Source organism: Prosopis cineraria, unplaced genomic scaffold (assembly GCF_029017545.1).
Source record: "Prosopis cineraria cultivar Desert tree isolate PC_DT_omini unplaced genomic scaffold, ASM2901754v1 PC8, whole genome shotgun sequence".
In the NCBI taxonomy this organism is placed as follows: domain Eukaryota; kingdom Viridiplantae; phylum Streptophyta; class Magnoliopsida; order Fabales; family Fabaceae; genus Prosopis; species Prosopis cineraria.
Genome location: NW_026555339.1, coordinates 13270223 through 13291896, shown reverse-complemented (window position 1 = coordinate 13291896; position 21674 = coordinate 13270223). Strand labels below are relative to the sequence as shown.

General features: G+C 28.7%; 1 protein-coding gene and 1 long non-coding RNA gene across 6 annotated transcripts in view; both read right to left on the bottom strand.

Annotated features, from left to right (window-relative positions):
• LOC129318199 (uncharacterized) overlaps positions 1–9122 on the bottom strand; it is a 30500-nt gene extending 21378 nt beyond the window's left edge. For 4 of the 5 annotated variants that reach the window (XR_008595192.1, XM_054962833.1, XM_054962836.1 and 1 more), the window contains exons 1-6: positions 8987–9122; positions 8832–8856; positions 5775–5936; positions 3997–4108; positions 2015–2102; positions 227–334 (exon numbers count right to left, since the gene is read on the bottom strand). The gene's annotated coding sequence lies outside the window, so the exon portion shown is untranslated. The remainder of the gene's footprint in view (positions 1–226; positions 335–2014; positions 2103–3996; positions 4109–5774; positions 5937–8831; positions 8857–8986) is intronic. The other variant, XM_054962834.1, reaches the window with a different exon arrangement.
• Positions 9123–16513: 7391 nt separating this feature from the next.
• On the bottom strand, positions 16514–17390 carry LOC129317845 (uncharacterized). The gene is made up of 3 exons (XR_008595064.1): positions 17259–17390; positions 16907–16976; positions 16514–16815 (listed from the first exon to the last, which is right to left on the bottom strand). It is a non-coding gene; the product is annotated as an uncharacterized LOC129317845 (long non-coding RNA).
• Between the last annotated feature and the right edge of the window lie 4284 nt (positions 17391–21674).

The following is a 21674-nucleotide window of genomic DNA, read 5'->3' as shown; positions in this document are numbered from 1 at the left end:
AAAATATTTCTGATTTGAAATAATTGACATAAATTTTGGTGATCAGAAACAATATCAATTTTTTAAAGACTTTTTAAACTTCAATCTATTTTACAGAGAATTCTTAAATATAACTTTTCCCCTTAAATTTGAGATAGCAAAATAGTTCAAAATCAAAAGCAATAAATGCCATGGAGCATGAGATTGAAATTTTAATAAACTATATGAAGAAATAATATCACTTTACCTCCAAAATGGCATGTCAATTGTCTGGAAGCAAAGTGATTGCGAATGCAAAAACAAATAACAAGTGAAGCCAATCTGCCTTCAATACAAAGAATTCACTGCACATAAACTGTAAAAAAGAGAGAAAACTTCAGGTCCTATATCAATAATCTGTGCAACAACAACAAAAAGTACCTTATCTTTTTTTCGATACATGACAACTAAGTCATAATGAAATTACTGATGAGAAAATGATCTAGAAGTGACAATTAATAATAGCTAGGTCTTTAATAAAAAAAATTATAAATATTGATTTAGACAGTTACAAGATGTGCAAAATATTATGACAAAAGAGGGGAAAATGTCAAAAATTATATCACTTTCATGTAATTTCCCTCAAAGTAAGGGGTGTGCAGTTCCTCAAATGTACCTGGAATTAATTGATGATTTCTGGAATGGTGGCATAAAAAGTCTAAAACATCCTTTATTTGTTGTGAAAAAACCACTTTGCTAATCGAATTTCTCATAAATCTATAAGCCAATATCATTAAACTAAGACAAAATAAAAAAAAATAAAAAAACGGAGCTAAAAAGCGTACTTACTATACAAATTGGATATTTGATTCATATTGTTTACATATTAAATTTTAGGGTTGAAGGGCATTTTTTATCCCTCGATTATTCACTCAGTCACGTTTGGTATTGTAAATTTACCTATAATGTAATTTCTTCATTAACATTTGAAAATGATACACCGGGCATCCTATCATTAAAAGTTAACTTTGGCCATTAGTTGACCTAGAAAATTATAAAAAAATATCTCAAAAATTATAAAAAAATCCAAAAAAATACCCTATAAGAAAATAAATATTAATAAATTCCCTAAATTAGTATAAACAAATATAATACTTTTCAATTATTTATTAGTGTTGCTGCCAGTAATTGTGGTCCACTAATTACCAAGTATCCTAATATTTATATGTAATTTAAGAGACTTAATTAGCATTAATTTTAATATGTACCAATGTGTAAATTTTTTTAGATCTTTTTTTGTAATATTTACTTTCTTTTTTGTAATTTTCTGGAACTTTTAATGATTAAAGTTAACTTTTTAATAGTAAGGTGCTTAATGCATCATTTTTAATTGTTGAAGTGAACAATTACAACACATGTAAGTTTATGATGCCGGACGATCCTAAGCGAATAGTTAAGAAGCAAAAATATCTTTAACTCTAAGTTTTAAATTGAATCGGTCCAATTCCAAAAACTTTTATAGTTATGAATTTCATTGTTTAGGGAATTAACCAAATATTTCATCAAATTCCTAATATTACTTTTTTTTACACAAGATATAATATTTAAAGTTTTTAAATGAATCATATTACCAAAATGGACTATATTTTGATTTTTTATAATAAAATAAACCAAAGAAATTAAAAATTGAATACTTCACACTTTTCTTGAATAAATGTGAAACTCTTCTGATAATTAATTAATTAATTAATATTTTTTAATACATGCATGCATGCATGCATACATATATATATATATATATATATATCAATGGTATTATTGTCCAACCACATGTAATTAAATGTTCATTTCTTTTCATAATATATCAAATATAATTTTATTCATTTCATCGAAACCCATTCACATCCCACTTCAATCATCATTCTCATTCCCTCACAAAAGCAGTGAAAAGCAAACAGGCCCTATAAGTTAAGAAGTTGAAATTGTAAACTAAATGTAATAAAAATGAGAAATGACATTTAAAACACAAACATAGTAATTCAAACTGTACACTTACCACAATTTTGGATTTGGATATTTCAACTTTGTTTAAAGATGCCTTCGAAGCTTCCACAAAGAAGTCTCGTTTTCATCTTTTTTCCCCCCTTTAGCATTATGCGGCAGAAAAAGAACAATTAACGAAGACAAGACAAATTTGAAACGAGACATGAAAACTAAGACATCAAAAAAACAAATTAACCGCTAAGCTCAATCAGAAGATCATATGAGGTAATGAAATAATTATGGCATGTTTAATTTTTATTTTTAAAAATTATTATAAAAAATAAAAATCTTGTTTGAATAAGTATTTTGGACCTAAATATTTTCAACATTTTTCTCATTATTATTTTTAATAATAGAAAAATAATATTAAAACTATTTCCGTTTTTTTAAAACGCACTGCATTTGATTATTCTAAATTATCATCAACAATGGCCACCTATTATGGAGATATCTAGAGCTTAATGGTTGAGGGCAACTTGAAAATGAAACAACGAATGAGGGGGCCAAAATCTATTTTAAACTATTTAATAAATAAAAAAAACATAATATTTAGATCTCTATCAATATCATTAATCACCAGCGACCATTAATATACCTGATTCAACTTTAAATTGTTTTCAAATTAACATAACCAAACATATTTTTTTATTTTGAAAAATATTTTTTTAAAAAATAGCTTATAAAATAATTTTTAAAAATAAAAAATGGGAATAAAATCAAACAACCCCTTAATTTTTCCATTCTTAACTTTCAGGGGATGTTAAATATGATGAACAAAGCAATTATAGATAGCCACCGCTGGGAACAGGATTTATAGCAGAATTAAAAAGATAGGAAAAATTACTTTGCATATGGTCATATATAGAGCCCTTACTGTTTATTGTTTTTTTTTTTTGCCAGACTTTACTGTTTATTGTTAGCTACTGTTTATTTGCTATAACATCATACTAATATTAATAAATATATATTAAAAAAATAAATCATTTGATTACTCTCTTTTGTTTTCTTTTTTCATGATAGCTTAAATATATCCTGTTTAAACCCTTTTTTTTAGTGCCTATGCTTATATAAAAAGATTTTTGAGCCAAGCACATTTAAGTCTTGAAAAAATGGACTTAGGTTTGGGCTATTCATTTAAGCTCATATTTATTTTTAAAATTAAAAATAAGATATTTTAAATTTTAGATTATATTTAGACTTTAGAATATGTGTTTGTAATTTAAATTAGGATTTACATTACTTATTTTTAATTTAATTTTTGAATATTATAATTTGAATTTTTAAAAATCAATATGTAATTTTATAATGGAAAAATTAAATATTTAAAATTAAAAAAAATTAAAATTAAAATAAATAAAAATACTTTTGGGAATTATCTAGAGCCAAATCAATAAAGGCAGAGCTTGAAGAATAAATTAATTTTAAGGTGATTGGACATTTGGATTTGAGCCTATTGACCCATATGGGCTAAACTGGCCCATTTACAAGCTCTCTAATAATAAGACCACTATTATATGGTTAGCTAATAGGACCACTATTCTAATAAAATAAATATACACAAAGCCAACAGAGATTGGTCTCATTTATGAGGATTTGACTCCTAATTCATAAAGTTATGAGATCAAATCTCACTCTTAATGTAAAGATTTTGTTGGTGGGTGATTTGTAAGTATTTTTATAAATGTTCTTTATAAGCCTTGAGGTGCATACCCTGGCTCTAATGAGCCCTCAAAACCCAACTTACCTAGACTTTTTTATTTACAAAAAAAAGTTTAATATACAATTTGGATTCTAAATTATATAGGTCAAGGGTGATTTAAACCTTAAACTCATACTGGTATATTATGAACTCTAAACAATTAAACTTAATATAATTTTGCCCCTACCATTAAATTAAAACAAATAGTTGTTACTTTTTAAAAAAATGGGACCTAATATGCAATTTAATATTTGAAATCGAATAAATGATTATATAAAGAAAGAAGATCACTTTACCTCAAAATGGCATGAAATTTAACTATTTAGAAGCAAAGAAATTGGAGAATGGAAACACCAGTGAAGCCCAATCTGCCATTGCCATCAACATCAAGAAATCACCACACACAAACTGCATTAATAAAAGATAAACTTCAATGCCTAACAAATATGAGGTACAGAGATAGTGAAATTACCAATCACAATTTTTTTTAAAATTTTCATTTTTATTTTGTAGAATCAAATGAACAAAGTATATATAAAATGTCCTTTTTTACTTTTTTAATAGGGAAAATGATAGAAAAATCTTCTTGAAATATGAAAATGACTAAACTATCCCAGTTTAAACTAAAGTAATAATTCCTTATTCCATTTTAGTCATTGTCAAAAGAAAACAGTTATTGTTTAAATAAAAGTAATCACAGATATTTACAAAATTTGGACTTCAATAAATCAAAATTTTGCACATGAAAAGTTGTAATTGTTTGATCAATTAGTAATTACTAGAAGAAATTTACTTATTGTTTAAACTAAAATAGTCACATATATTTATAACACTTGGATTTCAGTTAATAAAAAATTTGCACGATGAAAGTTGTAATTTCTTGTTTTGTTTTAGTTATTTTTAGAAAAAAATAGTCATTATTTAACTAAAGTAATCACAGATATTTACAACACCTAGACTTTAATGAATTAAAAATTTTCACAAATAAAGTTGTAATTGCTTGTTCTCTAGTCATTACTAGAAGAAAAGTAATCACCAATATTTACTTTTTTTTTGTTAGAGTTGTTACTTTTTATTTTATTTTAAACTAAGGGTATTTTAGTCATTTTATTAAAAATCATTAATATCAAAAAGGTCCCTTTGGGACTTAAAAAGCATTATGATATTTTGTGAGACCTCATTATCATTTACAAATTTTAAGGGGATTTTGTATGTCATTTCCCCCTTTTTATTTCTTCTTTCCTAGCTAAAGTTTTGTTGACTTTTAATTCTAATTTGTTCTTTTTTTCATAGAACTATTCTTTTTTTATTAAATTTTAAAAAATAACCTTAATTATTATAAAAAAATAAAAGGATTAAATAGCACTATAGATCCTAACAATTGGCTCAATTGTGATTTGAATCCTAAACAATTAAATTTGAAATAATTTCATCCCTATCATTAATTTTAAGCAAATGTATGTTACATGTGGGTTTAGAAATTCTCTTTCTCCTTCTCTACCTCTCTCCTCCCTAGAGTTGAAAATTCAAGCAAGTCTAGCCTATTTGGGCTAAACAGGGCCAGTCCCCCTAAAAAGAACGAACAGCCAAGCCCGGCTCTAATTCCTTCGGGTGGCTTAAATATCTAAATTTTATTTTTAAAATATATTTTTTGATACTTAAATGATATATAAGACTCAAATATATGGTATTTTAATATAAAATAACCTAAAACGTAAAGAATTAATTAATATTTTTTTATATTTTATATATTTTTTGAAAATAAAAAAATTATTCAGGTATTTAAGCCAAACCCGAACCCGATCAAGCTTGGCCTAAATTTTTTTAGGCTTATTTAGGCTAGTCCAAATTAGAGTTGGAAAACAAGCAAGCCTGACCTAAGGGCTTGAACCTTTAAGTTCGGTTTTTCATTTTTCACCACTTTTCTGAGGCCTAGCCCTTATTTGAAGGGCTTAAGGCTAGGCCCACAAGCCCTGTTTTGAAAAAATTAAAATAGAATTAAGCATTAAAAGCCTATAATAAAATTCGATTCACTAGCTAGCATAATGATTGAAATTCTTCAAATATTGCATACCATCTTCAAAAGATTGAAAAATCATTGTTGATTAGTCTTTCACCAATGTAGCACATCCAACTCTGAAAATTGGTGACCATCAAGAGAAGCTTCTTTCAAATAATAATCCAGTTCAGATTTCTCAATGGAAGAAATATCCTTATTCTTGAAATTAAGAAAATCCTGCATTTAAACAATAAAATGAAAAGTATCAAACAAGGAATTATAAACCAACAATAATGAGAAAATGTGCATTGGATAAATAAGAACTTACACTATAAAGTTGAGTCCAAGACATGGTTTAATTAGGGTTCATGGTTTAGGCGTTCAACAGGTCTTTCTTGGCTTCTAAACGCATGTTCCACAAAAAAAAAAATATAACCAAGCTTGAAAGGTTGCTCGGGCCTGAGCCCTTTTTTACAAAGCTTATTAAGGTCAGGCCCTCAAGTCCGGTTATTTTAAACAAAATTTAATTTTCAAAGCCGAAATCCTTATTTAAATAAGGCCTCTAAACTCTATCCTTATTCCCGACTCTAACTCGAACATAAAAAAATCATCTTTTTTCTAAGCCTGACTCTAAATTTTTTCGAGCTGGCCTGTCGGGCTTGGCTTGAGTTACTAACTCTACTCCTCCCTCTCTCTTTATCTCTCTCTCTCTCTCTCTCCTCTCACTCAACTCCTTTTTCCTCTCGCCAGCCTCAACCGAGCCTCTTCTTAAGAATTTGAAGTTTTCTCGAGCACTTGGCAGGCTTTGATGAACGACCATAAACCGTTAATGGTAGATCACGATGCAATGGAAAGGTTAGGCTTAATCAATGGAGAAAATCTAGAATCTCGTCTTCTTCTTGAATGACAAACTCATTCTTCTAGGGAATCCTGAATTGGTCTTAGAATTGTCGATACCGAAGGTAAGGCCGAGCTACGATGTACTATAAAAGAGCTTGTTATTTCTGTCACAGCTCTGCTAGCTAGCATAATCAGATTTCCATCGAGAGTCATACGGCGAGACAAAATAAGGGAAGATAAGTAGAGGAGGAGGGTTAAGGTTAGATTTCCAAGGGTGATTGTTGGAGGCACACGAGGAAACATGCTAGATGTGCCTTCTCTTATGTTGTGACAAGTTCTAGGAGACACTCTCGGAGACAAGGCTTAGACACCAATGGGGCTGTTAAGGTCTATTGAGTACTACTCCTGATACCTCATCTTCCCCTTATGCTTCATCCCAAAACAACACAAGACACTAGGTTGAGCACTCCTTCTTCCTTCTTCCCCTACTGTTAATGGTGGACAACCAAGTTAAGGTGTACAAGGTTTGATCAATGGTCTCAAAGAATCCATAATACTTTCTAAAGAAGGAGTAGAGCACGAGGAGAGAGAGATGAAGAGAGGGAGGGAGGAGAGAGGCCAAAAGGAAGAGGGAGAGAGAGAATTTGTAGGCCCACACATAATGGGTGTTTGCTTAAAATTATTTGTAAAGGTTGGTTTGTCTCAAGGTTTAATTGTTCAAAATTCAAAACGTAACATATACTAGTTATTGGGTTCAAATCCAAGCCTATAGTCTAAGGCCATGTTACCATTTAACCCAAAATAAAAGATGATTGTGACCAGATATTTTTTTCCACCTCAAAAAATGCCATCTGATATTAAAAACAATTATGAACAAAAGTTGCGGGTATAGATATGGATCTCAGATGTTAATTGTTTGGGCCACTAATAAAATAATTATTGAGTAATTTTATTTTCAAAAGAACAATATTGTTTAGAATTGAAGTGAACATAGAATATTATTCAAAGCCAAAAAAACAATAATAATTGAGGGAAACTCCAAGAACGAAAGAGGCAACTCATGATGGCAAGGAAAAATAAAGACCATGGCAAAAAAAAAAAAAACTAAAAGCTATTAATGACTGATAACCCAAAGCCAAAGGTTGAGCGATTGACTTTGCAGTCTAATGACATACAAGCTCCCGTGCAAGTGGTTGAGGTGGCAAGTTCAATTTCACTTATAATCCCTTTAACTCAAAATAAAAAAGCTGGAGGTTGAAAAGTAAAAAAAATAAAGTTTGAAATAATTGAACACCTCTCTACTAATTGTGAAGTTGGATTTTCTGTTACCAAGGCAACTAGTGTTATTTTATAAATTTAATTACCATCGCTATTATTCATAATTAAAAAATTATTGTCATTATATATTGTGTTTTTTTTAAAAAAGTATAATTATAATATATGGTATCAGAATCATTGTTACTCCTCCGTCTAATGCTAATCTAGTTAATTTGAGGCCCAAGCCCAAGTCCAAGATCTTAAGATATTATCTTATTTTTTTAATGAAAAGACAATTTTATTTATTATTAAAAGCTAATACATTATATATTTAAAAAATGCTCCAGTCAAGTGATATATTATACCGAAAAGAAAACAACAAAGCTAGACAAAAAGTGACTCAGTCTGAATACCAAAAAAACAAAAGTGACTCAGTTAAAAGATTGTGCCAAGACAAAACCAACACACTATAACTAGAAATCAACAAATCCAAGGACACAAACAAAAAGTCCAATACTTCGAAATAAACAAAGAGTCCAACATTTAAGATATTATCTGATCAATATCCAAGCTTTTATCAAATTCCTGACACAAATCCCACATCATTTTGTTTTCAACTAATTGATTTTTTTATGAAAAAAAAATCTTGAAATAAATTTTGGCAACATATTATTTGCACGTTTGAGTACTAAATAAGATTTATACAATTCAGATCTTTTATGACATAAGCAGTTGATCACCTTCCTATCAATATATTATAGGACGTCTTTTAAAATAATTTATTAGTCCCTAATATAAATAATATAAAAAAATTATTAATTAATATTTTTCAATTTTATTTCTCTCTCTTTAATAAGAATAAAATTAGAATATTTTTTAAATTTTAAGAATAATTTAAAATGACTTACATATAGTATAGAGGGAGCATATCTAAACATTAAATTAGCAAGGACAAAAAAAATCTAAAATTGAAAGGCAGTAATTAATGAACTTTGTCTTGGGTGGGAAAGAAATTAAAGAAAGATGGAAAATTACCTGAAACGGCTTGAAGGAGGAGTGTCTGGAAAAAATGGAGATATGACATATATGAGATTCATGAGCCTGAGAAGAATCATCAGGAATAGAGAGACATGTGTGCGTGTGAGTAGAGAGAGAGAGAGGGGGGGGGGGGAGAAGAAATGGAGACTAACCTGCTAGAGTAGTATGCTTAGCTTGATCAGAAGAAGCAGAACAATAATTAAGTGAGAAGCACCAAAGTTGAGAAGAAGCTGTGTAGATTACAATCCAGCACAATGATGAAGATGATAAGACGAAAAATGAGAGAGCCATACAATTGAGGAGAGATTTTCAAAAAGCAACATCATATCATGATTAACGCATATGTAGGCCACATCTTTTTGTCACCTTTAGTCTGGGTAAAATTAACTTTTTTTTTTTGTTTTAATCAACGAGTAAAATTAACTCAGCATGCCACCTTATCTATATTTCATCTAATAAAATCACTATTTATTTAATAATAAAATATAATTTATGACTTGTTTTTATAGTATAATTCTTTTTATGCCCTTGTACGTATTTATAAATCCCAACCCTACGGTTTGTTCAACATTGTTGGTGCTTTAATTCTCCAATTTTCCGGTAAATTGAATAGGCCGCCTCTTCCATTTCCATTTTTTTTAAATACATTCATATAATTCTCTAGCTCTGTATTCGTTTCCAGATTCTTCAACAGCCACGCTCTCTTTGTTTTGTTAAAAAATAAAAAATAAAAAATTGTTTTTTTTTTCCTTGATGGCTGATAGTTGTCCTTTTATTTGAGTAATCATGTTCAAAATATAGTGTGACGTTAAATATACGATTCAAATCTTAATCGAGCCCTTTCACTAGATATAACTCCTGCAGGCACCAAATAACAAGTTATTAAAATAAAGGTTAATTAACATCCTAAACCCTAAACAATTATATGAAAATATTTTAGATCCTGAACTCTTAAACTATGTAAAAACTCCTATCAACTTTTAAATTTTAAATACCTAAGACCCTGCTGTTAAGTTTAAGAGTTAAGATAAGTGTTACATCAGTGTGTGATAGAGGCCTATAACTATAAAAGTAATTGTCGTTTTCTCCAACTTAACAGCAAAATTTCCGGTGTTTGAAATTTAGAAGTTGGGGTTTTTTAAATTCAAGGTTCAAAATGCTATTCGCATAATAGTTTAGGGTTTAGGATGCTTATTAACCCTTAAAATAACTTATCATATGTTTATCCAATGAATAGTAAATTTTATTAATGACCTTTTTTTAAACAAAATGCAATGTTTTTTTTACATTTTTTATATTCATAATCTTTCTCCATTTTGTTTAACAAAATTAATGCATATCTGATTGTGACTATTAAAATTTAATAAAATCTTTATTTATGATATCATTTTAAAAAATTAACATATGTTATATTCTATTTTTAATGATAAAATAATGTTAACATTTTTATATTGTATTTTTATGACTTTATAGTAACGTATTTTTTAGTTATGTAGTTTCCAAATTATCTTTAATTTTTTATTAATAATAAGTTCATAAATAAATAAATAAGATGTTTATATTTTTAGCATGAATAAAAATCATAAATTATGAAAACTAACTAGTTGTTATTTAAAAATAATTTATTGTGCGTTTAGAGCATGGATAAAAATCTTGCTAGTTACTTTTTTAAAAAAGTGCTACATTATTATAAGCGATCTTCAAATCATAACAAGCTTTATATTTTATGAGCTTCAATGGTTGATTTCAAATTAGTTTCATATCAATTGCTACACGTTATATAATTATCAATAATTGTACATTTGGTAACTAGTACCTTTTATATAAATCTCATCTCCTTTTCTATCATTTATCTAGTATTGTGGATTAGTTGAATTTGACCTAAGTAGATTCAAAAATTAATTATTATGTTATAAATTTATGACAATCAACTGAAATACTTTGTTCAATTATTGTTCAGAATATTAACATGATATGCCTATTAGCTCTATTTTATGGAATTGGCTAATTGTGATTTTGCATTGCCTTTCAGAGGCATGGTAACCATGTTAGAGTTGGATAATGCATAAGGTAATGATGGAGTAATAGGAAGGGAAGGCATGTTTAGTGGTAATCAACAACTGCAACATTCAGGAAAATTTAACTTCTAATTAGCTAAGTAAATAAGGTTAATTAAGTAAATTGATGTGATGTATAGTTACAAAGAACTAACAGATGTTTTGGGTTGTGATTTCAGCCCTAAGATTGAGTTTGGAGCAAAGTCAGGCCACTAGGATGTCAAAAAGTGAGAAAGATAAGGAGAAATGGCTCTATGCTACATGCAATGGTGCATGAGCCACTAGAAAGCAAGGAAAGTTTGTCTGTACCACATGTCATGGCCCATGATCAAATTTTTTAAGTTTTTCAAACACAAGTCTGATATGAAAAGAAGAGGAAAAAGAAGGAGAGTTGAGTGAGAAGGAAGGAGAATACCAAGGGAGCTTTGCTAGGTCTTGAAGGATTGGAACATTAGGAGTATTTTAAAGCTTTTAAACATCAAAGGTTAATCTCCTAAGTCCTCCACTCCTCTTGTGTTTTCTTGAGTTTGAGAGTTAGGGTTTGTTAGAAAAGATAATTTTTAGTCCATAAAGGCTATGGATCTAAACCCATTGACTTAAATAGAATCCATGGGAATTGTTTAGGTTATTTCAGCCTAGCATTTATGGCTTTATGCATTTTTTATAGTTGGGAGACATAAGTACACAAAAATCCTCTATAAATGAGGTAGATAGAGTAATGTGGCTCCATTAATATTTGATTGGGTGTTCAATGAAGTTAATGTAATTAACCTAATGGGAGTTAGTGAACTCAATGGGTGTGATTAAAAATGAAAGAGTTATGATTTTAAAAATTTAAAAGTGTTGAGTAAGTATTGAAAATTATCCTAAAAGAGGATATTGACAATTGTGATATGATTTATTATAGACTAATTATCTATTGGCACCATTCAAGCTTTGTAAAGCTTTGAAAGCATGTATTTGAAAGGTAAACCTTTAATCTCTTAAAGGTCTGAGGTAATCGGGGAAAATCTCTCTTATGCTTTTGTGTGTTAATTAATTTATTGATTTATACAATATAATTGACATGTGTAAAATTATTTAAAATGCAAGTGTGGCATATGAGATTATATTTTCCCTCTGATAACAAGGGAAAGTTTTAAAATAAACATTTGTAATGTGAAGTTCAATTAATGTGTGTAAAGGGGAGTTTGATGAATGTGTGAAATGTGAAGTTCAATGAAAGTTTGTAAGTATAGTTCAATGAGATGTTGTCTTTGTGGAGTTCAATGAAGTAATATGATATGAAGTACAATGATTTTTTGTCATGCGTTATATGATAATCATATGTGATGTGAGTACAATGATAATTGAGTATGCTTGTAAATTGAGTATTTTGCTTGCTAAAGAATATTGCATTTTATGCATTGCTTAATCATGAGAGGCGAGAGTTCACATAGGAAGAGGAGTGGTGAGTTTAAAATTCATATGGTAAGGCTACTATTGGAGTTTGATGGTTTTCTTGGATATTATTACTCTTATTATCCTACTTGTTTGATAAGGAACTGTCCCATTATGTAATAAGGGACTTGAACTTTGGTCAAGTAGCTTCTCATGTGTGAATGGCCAAGGTAGTCTCATGACATGGACAATCTTAATTTGTAATAACCCATAATTTTGCGTCGAAAGCATAAGAAGGATATAAGGAAGGTGTAATCATACATATGTGATAAAATGATACATGGTTGTTTATGTTGTATTCCTTTTTTGATAACATGCGATAACATGAGGTTAATATCATAATTATGAAATTTATATTGCCATTTGTGAAAATGAATATTGTGAATTCGAGAAGATGATATTGTAACTCGTGAAAATACAATTTGAATGTGAATAACATGAGTGAAATGATAAATTACTTCTTGCATTTAAATTAATTGATATACATTAGTATAAGTTAGACATACCTTGGTTATTGGATGGTTGTTCTCACCCCTCTCTCTTTAATATTACAAGAGCTAACTCATTGGCACAAGATCGAGGGAAACAATATGAGACATAGGATTACTATCCTATCTGTAGGCCTCACTTTTATTTTGATTATTTTGTGTATAATTTACATAATATTACTAACTAGGAAAGTACTTGTTCTTGGTTTACTTGTACTATGAGAATGTTAAATTAAATTGTGTGTTTTGGGGCCTTAGGATTTATATGCATTGCTTGTGATATCTAAATCAAGGTTAAAATACTAGTGCAAGTAAGAAGTAAGTAAAAATATAATTATTGTTGAATGATATGATGATTTACGAATTTGTGGCTCCCCTTTCTATTTTTGCAATTAAGGGGTTAAGCGTTGAAAATGTATTGGTTGTGTTAATTTTATGATATGGTATATTGTATGGGTCCGTTATAGTTTATTGAATGTAGTCTATCATGTATTTTATGCTTTTGGCAGTTGGAATAAAATTAGGACACCCAATATATGTTTAAATTGCGAAAAGGTGTTAGTTGAGAAATGGATGTTCAATTTTTTATTGAGAAATAATTTGATCATGAAACTAGTATCATTAGCTAGAGCTAGAAGAAACTTCTCTATAGACATCTAGATTGCTTCAATCGGACATCAAATGGAGAAATTGGACGCATCAAAAGTTCACTCCAGTTGCTGGTAAATGACAGCAACAATGCTGTCAAAAATATAAAATGCGTCGTGGCACGTGACATAGAAACAAACATGTTGTGACACGCCTTTGTTTTTCACTGCACTATTTTTGGTTTTCAACCTTATTGCAAATGCTTTGAATTATTTAAGATCTCATGTTTGCACATACACTTTTTACTCTGATTTTTAAATTAATGAAAATATATTAAAGTGTTTTAAAATTTGAAAACTTGGAATCCTACTTTATAAAATTTATAAACTTGGTAATGTTTTTGAATTAGTCTCTTGATTACCTTGAGGTTGGAGTTAAGTGAAAATTAGTAATGGAGAACTTGCAACAACTTAATCAATTATGCTTTTTTAGGACTCACAACATGGTTTAATGTTATAATTTATTAATCAAGAGTTTTCCTTTTTTCTGAGAATAATCAAGACTATTTAAATTATGTTTTTTTAATTAAAGAAAAAAAGAAACAAGGATGAGATTTATCATTTTGTGAGTTTCATATGCAGTATTGCTTTCATTTCTTTTTTCCTTTAATTACTTCATTGTATATTATATTAAGTTCTCTAAATTTCATGTTTTATTGTATATGCTCTTATTCTAGAAAAGATCTTTCAAAGCACAAATAACAAATACAAAAATCCCCTCTGTTATTTTTATTTAGTTATTGTAATCATATTTTATTCACTCTAAAACCAGTGAAATTCACTTAAAAAAATAATTATAATGTGCTATGACCTATTAAAAATAGACTATGTATTAAATACATTAATCCAATATGAGTTACATTATATTAAGTGATAACTTTTCATCAAGATACATAAACACACACAACGCGACAAACAAAAAAAGGGGGGAAAAAAAGAGGCATTATTTAGTTGAGGAGAGATTTTCAAAAAGCCTCATATCATAATTAACGCATATGTAGCCATATCTTTTTGTCACCTTTAGTCAGGGTAAAATTAACTTCTTCTTCTTCTTCTTCTTTTTTTTTTTATCAACGGGTAAAATAACTCAGCATGCCATATCATCTATATTTCATCTAATAAAATCATATTAATTTAATTAAATAAAATTTTATATATTATTATATTAAGTGATTTTATTTTTAATTTCTTGTCTTCTCTCTTAAAATTTTTTTAGATAAACTCGATGCATCATGTTATTTATAATTCATCCAATAAAAATATGATATTTAAATGGTATTAAATCTAAATTGATTCTGATATTAATGATAGTAGAGATAGAAAATGTAAGAAATTAAATAGGCATGTTATTATAAAAATAAATTCATTAAAAATAATGATACATAATTTTTTAATTGAATTGATCTAATTTTATTAGATGTATTATGGATAAAATAGTACACTATGTTTGTTTAAAAATTTCTCCGTCTCTCTCCACTATCATTGATGGGAAAATTATTTTATGTTTGGAGATCAGACATATATGAGATTCGTGAACCTAATAATAATCAGTAACAGAGAGACGTGTGTGTAGAGAGAGAGAGAGAGAGAGAGCAGGAACAAAAATGGGAAGGAATTGGTCCCTTTGCCAACCTGTTCTAAAAATAATTTTTTATTTTTCATTTTAAAAAAGTATTTTGAAGCCAAAAAAATATTATTTTGAAGAATAAAAAACAGAAATATATTTTAGGTGTTATGGGATTATTATTCTGAAAAAAAAATAAAAAATACTTATTTTTATTATTTTTTATTCTCAAAATATGTTTTATAAAATAATAATTTTTATAATAATAAAATAAAAATAATTTCAAACATATCCTGATTTGTTAGAGCAGCAGGCTGGTTAGAAGAAGCAGAACAATAATTGAGTGAGAAGCACTAAAATTAAGTGGAAGCTGTGCAGATTACAGTCCAACATAATGATGAAGATGATAAGAAGAAAAATGAGAGAGCCACATAATTTAAGAGAGATTTTCAAAAAGGGTCCTCACATCATAATTGATCTTCCGTCACATCATACGGACAAATTAAAGCCGTGTAGACTATAATGCAGGGCACGCTGCAGCTGTTTTTTTTCCTGCAAAGTTTGATTCCCTGTATCGCTACTGAAAATCGAACTAGTTATATTGATTCGGTCTAATTTAAAGGTTAATTATTAGAACTATAATATAAATGAAAAACAATATATCATGCAAAAGAGTACAGTGCCCACTTTTTTTTGTTGGAAAGTGAAATGAAATAACAGCATCACCATCATAATTATAGCCAAATTACTTAGACGGGTGATAAATTAAGTTAGGAGAATTATTAGTATATTACTCACTCCCATCTAAATATAGGAGTTAGTTAATTAATTCAAACATATTAATAAAATTATATTAGTTAGTTATCTGTAAATAAAATATCCCTACTGTTGATCGTTTGCATTAAAATATTATCAACAAAGTTTATATATCATATAAGAAGCTAATTATAAGGTATTTGGAAAAAATAATAAATATAAGAGACAAATTAAAGGAGTGAAATTTTAGGACCAAAATAATCTCCCAGCAAACTCTTACATTGAGGACGAAAAGTATATTAATTTTATTTTAAATTATAAAATATTGTTAAATAAAATTATATATATCAATAAAGCTTATTAAATATATTTTACAACTTTATTTTTTAAAATATAAATAAAATTTTTTAAAAATGATCTTCATTTAATACTTTTTTATGAAATAATATTAAAAAGAGAGAATATAATAAAAAGAGTAATATTAAAAAAAATAATTAATTTACATGGTTTAAAAAAATTAATTAAGTATTATAATTATATATGAAATTAAAAAAATAGAATAAGTTGTCTTTGTAATTAATAAAATAAATTTATTTAGTAAAAAATAAATATTAACTTAATGAAAGATGATATGAAAAAATATATTATTTTTTTTTATAAAAGACCAATTACAAAATGTCAAACATATAAGAGGAAATAAAATGAAGAAGGAAAAAAGACAGCTGTCCTAGTCTCCATAAAATAGCTATTGAGAGTGTAGGACAGCTAATATGATCCGGTGAGGGAGGAGGAGATGGTTTGCAGATATTAACTTCTTGAGACCCACCCAAAATGCTTCTGATGTGCAACCAGATTACATATCCGACCTTGCATAGCAGCTCAAGGGTGTTTAATGAAGAGTTAATTACATTGATGATGGTCCTGCTATTGCAAATGCCATTTCTTTCCACCGATTTAACTCATATCAGAGCAGATCTGAGGCAGTTCGATGGCGAAATCCGGATTGCGAGAATTCTTCCTTTTCCTCCACTGCGAACAGATCATGGGATCATTATAAAAGGAGATATCAATCTGCACAGTTATTCTTTCTAATGACTTTTTCCTCCGACAGAGAACCTACCATCCCTGGGCTTGCATGCGATGATGCAAATCCCTGGACTACCGCAAAACTTTGCTAGTTGTTCCTGTGACTATTGAATCAAATTCATTTTGTAAATTATTTAATGCAAATCATAAATAGCAATGAAATTAATATCCAAATCGTTATACATACACTTCTGTTATCAGTAACAAAGAGCAAAGGAAAACAGAGTGTTCATATACTTTGCCTATTTTTGTCATTGTTGATAATAATATATTGCTTATGCAATTTCTAAAATAATTCCAACAACATAAAAGAGAGACCCAAGGCTGACGCCTTCCATGTGTGGTTATCAATCAGACATAGATGGGTTAGTCGATTTGAAACTCACCTGTGGGACAAGCTCTCTTGGAACGTAACACAGAAGAAAGGGAAGCAAGGTAGAGTTCTTTCTTCTTTCTTCATTTTTTGGTTTTCTAAAACTAAACGGGGGAACTTCTCTTACTTTTCCTCAATATTTATTTGTTCATCCTTTCTAACGTAACGCATTTCGCGTCTTTCTTCAATATTTATTTTTCATTGGTGACATAGGCTTACGATGAAGAAGAATCAGCAATGGCTTCTCAAGGGGTGTATCTAAGTATAGAGTAGGGAAGTTGCAAGTTAGTTAATATATTCTTCCTTGCAGAGTCGCAACTTCCTTTGTGACATTCCTGCTCGTTATTGAACTTCGTCCACTCTGCAAGTCCTTTCTTTTTTCTTTTTTTAAATTTGGTTGAACCCTCCCTGCTTAATTAAACGCTTAAACTTTCTTTGAATCATTATCCTACATGTAGGCCAAATCATCTCCATTTAACGGCGCTAGTAACGTTAATTGACATGTTGGATGACTCAATAAGAGGTTGTGAAGGAAAGGGGTCAACTTATAAAAAATAAAAAAAAATTTAAAAATTAAATTATAAATAAATTAATAATTTAAGAATCTATTCATATCGAGTCGAATGATTGAATTATAACTCAATCAACAGTTTAAAAACTAAAAAAAATAACTTTTTTCTATTTTAAATCAGGGTTAAGTAAAACAAAATAGAGAGAATCACACTAGGGGCCCTAAAAAAATACATTATTACACTTTGAGCCTAAAATAATTTGATATTACATTGTAGGTCTTGGAGTTCTTATTGCAATTTTTCTTAAGACTAAAAATATAATTTTATCCTTTATTTAATTTGAATTTAAAAAACTTACACAAACCCTCAAAGCACAACACAATATCCACTATATATAAGACAATGCTCACATATGTTCAACTGAAAGTCCATGCCTATGCATAGACTTTAGTGGATATTGTATTGTACATGGTCTATTTAACTTGTCCATTTTGTTGAGCCTAAGTTACTAAAATACTGAAAAGGCATGAACTTTCTATTGAGCATATGTGAGCATTGTCTTGGGCATAGTGGATGTTGTGTTCTGCATGGTCTGCCTAACTTGTCCATTTTGTTGAGTCTAAGCTACTAAAATATTGAAAAGACATGAACTTTTAGTTGATTATACATGAGCATTGTCTTATTCATAGTATATGTTATGTTGTGCATGGTCTACTTAACTTATCTATTTTGTTGAGCCTAGGCTACATAAATACTGAAAAAGCATAGACTTTCAGTTGAATACATATGAGTATTGTCTGTTGTATAGTGAGTGTTGTGTTGTGCTTCTAGGGTTCCCGTAGGTTTTCTGAATTCAAATCAAACAAACGATAAAATTATATTTTTGATCTAAAAAAAATTGCAATAAAAGACTCAAGTTCTGCAATGCAATATCAAATTATTTTAGATTCAAAGTGCAATAATGTATTTTTTAGGGCCTTTAATGTGATTCTCCCAACAAAATAAAGGTGGTCCAAAAAGTAAACCAACATAAAGTTTGTTCCTTTGCACAGAATATCCACCAACAAGAATAATTATTTCTTTCCTTACATTTTTTTTTTTGGGTGACACTCTTTCTTCGCATTTTTGTGGGGCATTTTCTAGTGTCTAATTACAATTCTTCGATGTGAGTATTATCAAAGCTAAAACGTACCGTGACTATTTTGTTTTTTTTTCCTTAGTCGAAGACTATTTTATTAAATGTTCTTTGTTAATATTTGATTTAGACATTTAAATTTTATTATTTTTTATATTCCTTTACATAAATAATTATTTTTATGAATTGATCGTTAACATGTTATTTATTATTTTAGTTTACTCCTAAAATAAAAAATAATTAAAATTTAAATTTGTCCACCTTAGATATGTCACTGGGGACTTTAAACTCAACTATGAGTTAATTTTATCCTTCAATTTTAAATATTTTTTCTTTTACCACCCTATCAATTTTTCATTGTTAATTGACCATTAGTGGATCCCATATTATATTTTTTAATATTTTTTATTATAAAATATTTGAGTTGAAGGTGTTCACTGACCCTTCAAATAAAAGTTAAGGGAACATTAAAAAAAATTGGGATCCATTAATAGCTAACGAATGTTAAGTATATTTAACGTTAAAATAATGAATGATGGAATATTTAACGTTAAGGGATATAATTGATTTATAGTTAAATTTAAGGTCCCTAATGACCCTTCGGATAAAGTTAAAAGATAAAAATAACTCTTAACTCTTAATTTTATCTAACATGAGATATTATGTCAGTTACATTTAAACTTTTAATTTTATCATAAGGTTTAGATATTAAATGAGATACACAAGAGATTACTTAAAAAAAAAAAGGAGATACACAAGAACCATGAGAAAACAAAAACTCTTTCCATTTAAAAATATGAAGTATTTTTTACAATTAGATATTAAAAAATATAAGATTTTTAGTTTTTTTAATGTGTAATTAATGTTTTTTTAAAATATATTTAAGATAAAAACACTCAACCATTCACCTTTTTTTTTTATTGAGCATTGGGGTAACTTAATTTGAAGCATGGTCGGGTACTAAATATTGGCACTTTTTCCTAGTGTTTTGAAACCCGAATCAAACTAGATGGTCTGCCCGCTGCTTGCCATAGCCTGGTTCAACCAATTGAATCAATCTAGCATTTGAACTAGGTTGACCCAGTTAGTTTTGAGATAATTGAATTTGACCCGAAAACCAGAGCGGATCAACTCGGTTCAAAGCCAAAAAAATAAGAAATTTAGGCTGAGTTGCTCAGATTTGCATTTTTTCTTTTCTAATATCTAGTTCTTTTTTATCTTCTCTTCTCTCATCTCTATTTTGTCTTCCACGACCTAAGCTCAATCTTTGACCTCTCCTTCAGCTTCTACCTCTAACCAGCTCTAGTGATCAAACCTTTAGCATTGAGATTGAAAGTTTGTGAGTTATGATATGATAGCGTGCCTCCAGCTCCAGCATTTTGCTTTAAGATCGCAAACTTGTGCTGACATACCTCTACCTCCAGCTCTAGCGATGTAGGCGTCTAGCCTTTGGCATCAAGATCCCAAACACCATTGATAAATTAATGTTTTGTTTATATATTTGTGTGTATAAATATTATTTTTATTTAATTTTTATGTCACCAATTCAACCACTAGTCTAACCAGTTGATTCATGAAAATCGCAACCCATTGCTCTTTTCAATTTGACGTCTGGTTCGGGTTTCAAAACATTGTTTTTCCCAACACTAAATGAGATATTTTATTAAAAAAGGAAAAATATGGAAGGATTGTATCGGTTTAAAAAGAATTAACTAATTATTAGAGAGTTAACTTAATTAAAAATGCTTTATATTTTTTTAATCGAGGGAGTATAATTTATAATTATCTGTTCAAAAAATTACTATTTCCATTAACATCTGTTTAAAACATTTATAGTTATCCAAAAATCGACTTGATCATAAACAAATTGCTATCTGTCTAAAACATTTATAGTTATTCAAAAATCGACTTGATCATAAACAAACTGCTTATCGTAATATAATTAGCAACACCAAATATTTTAGTCTATAGTTTAATTAAATATATTTCCCCTCAACTCTCAAATACCGGCGGAAGTCAAGAACAACAAAACAAAGTCCAGGAAACATTGAAGCAGAAGACACACACACACACACACACTATATGAACACAACGAAAAACCAATTGCAAAAGGTATTACCTCTTTGTGCGAAGCAACTGGTTTGGAGATGCTTTTGATGAGAGGAAAATCTCCTGTTTCTGCTTAAAAAAAGAAAATGTATTGAGTTGAGGTTGAAAAAAAAAAGAAGCAAATAATTATAAGAAAGAACAATCTTAGATTAAAGGAAGAATGAAAAATACCAGAAACTTAGAACACAAACTGCAAAAGCTCTCAAGAGAGAAATATTTAGCGATGAAATGAAGTAGTAGTATTGGTTCATATGCTCATTCAATGGAGATGATGCGCCTTGGAACTAATAATGGTGTCAAAAGAGCATTCGACTGTAAATTTAAAATAATTATCCTTCGAGCATTAAAGCAACTTTTCAAGTTTCAGTAATCAATTTGTCAAAAGAACATTCACTCTGTCTCAGGGCGGGCCTAAGTTGTCCTTTCATCACTTTTTTTAATGCATTAATTAGACAAAGCTTAGTTAATCTAAAAGGAGATTCACCTGCAAATGTAAAATATCCCCTCTGTCTCTGTGTATAAAATATTTTTAATTAAATTATATAAATTAATAAAAATTAATTATTTAATTAAAAGCACAAAAATATTTTACTTTGATTCCTAATTATTGTAAATAAAAAATAAATTTTTTTAAAGTAAATTAATGAGAGTACTTATTTTTTTCTCTTTTCAA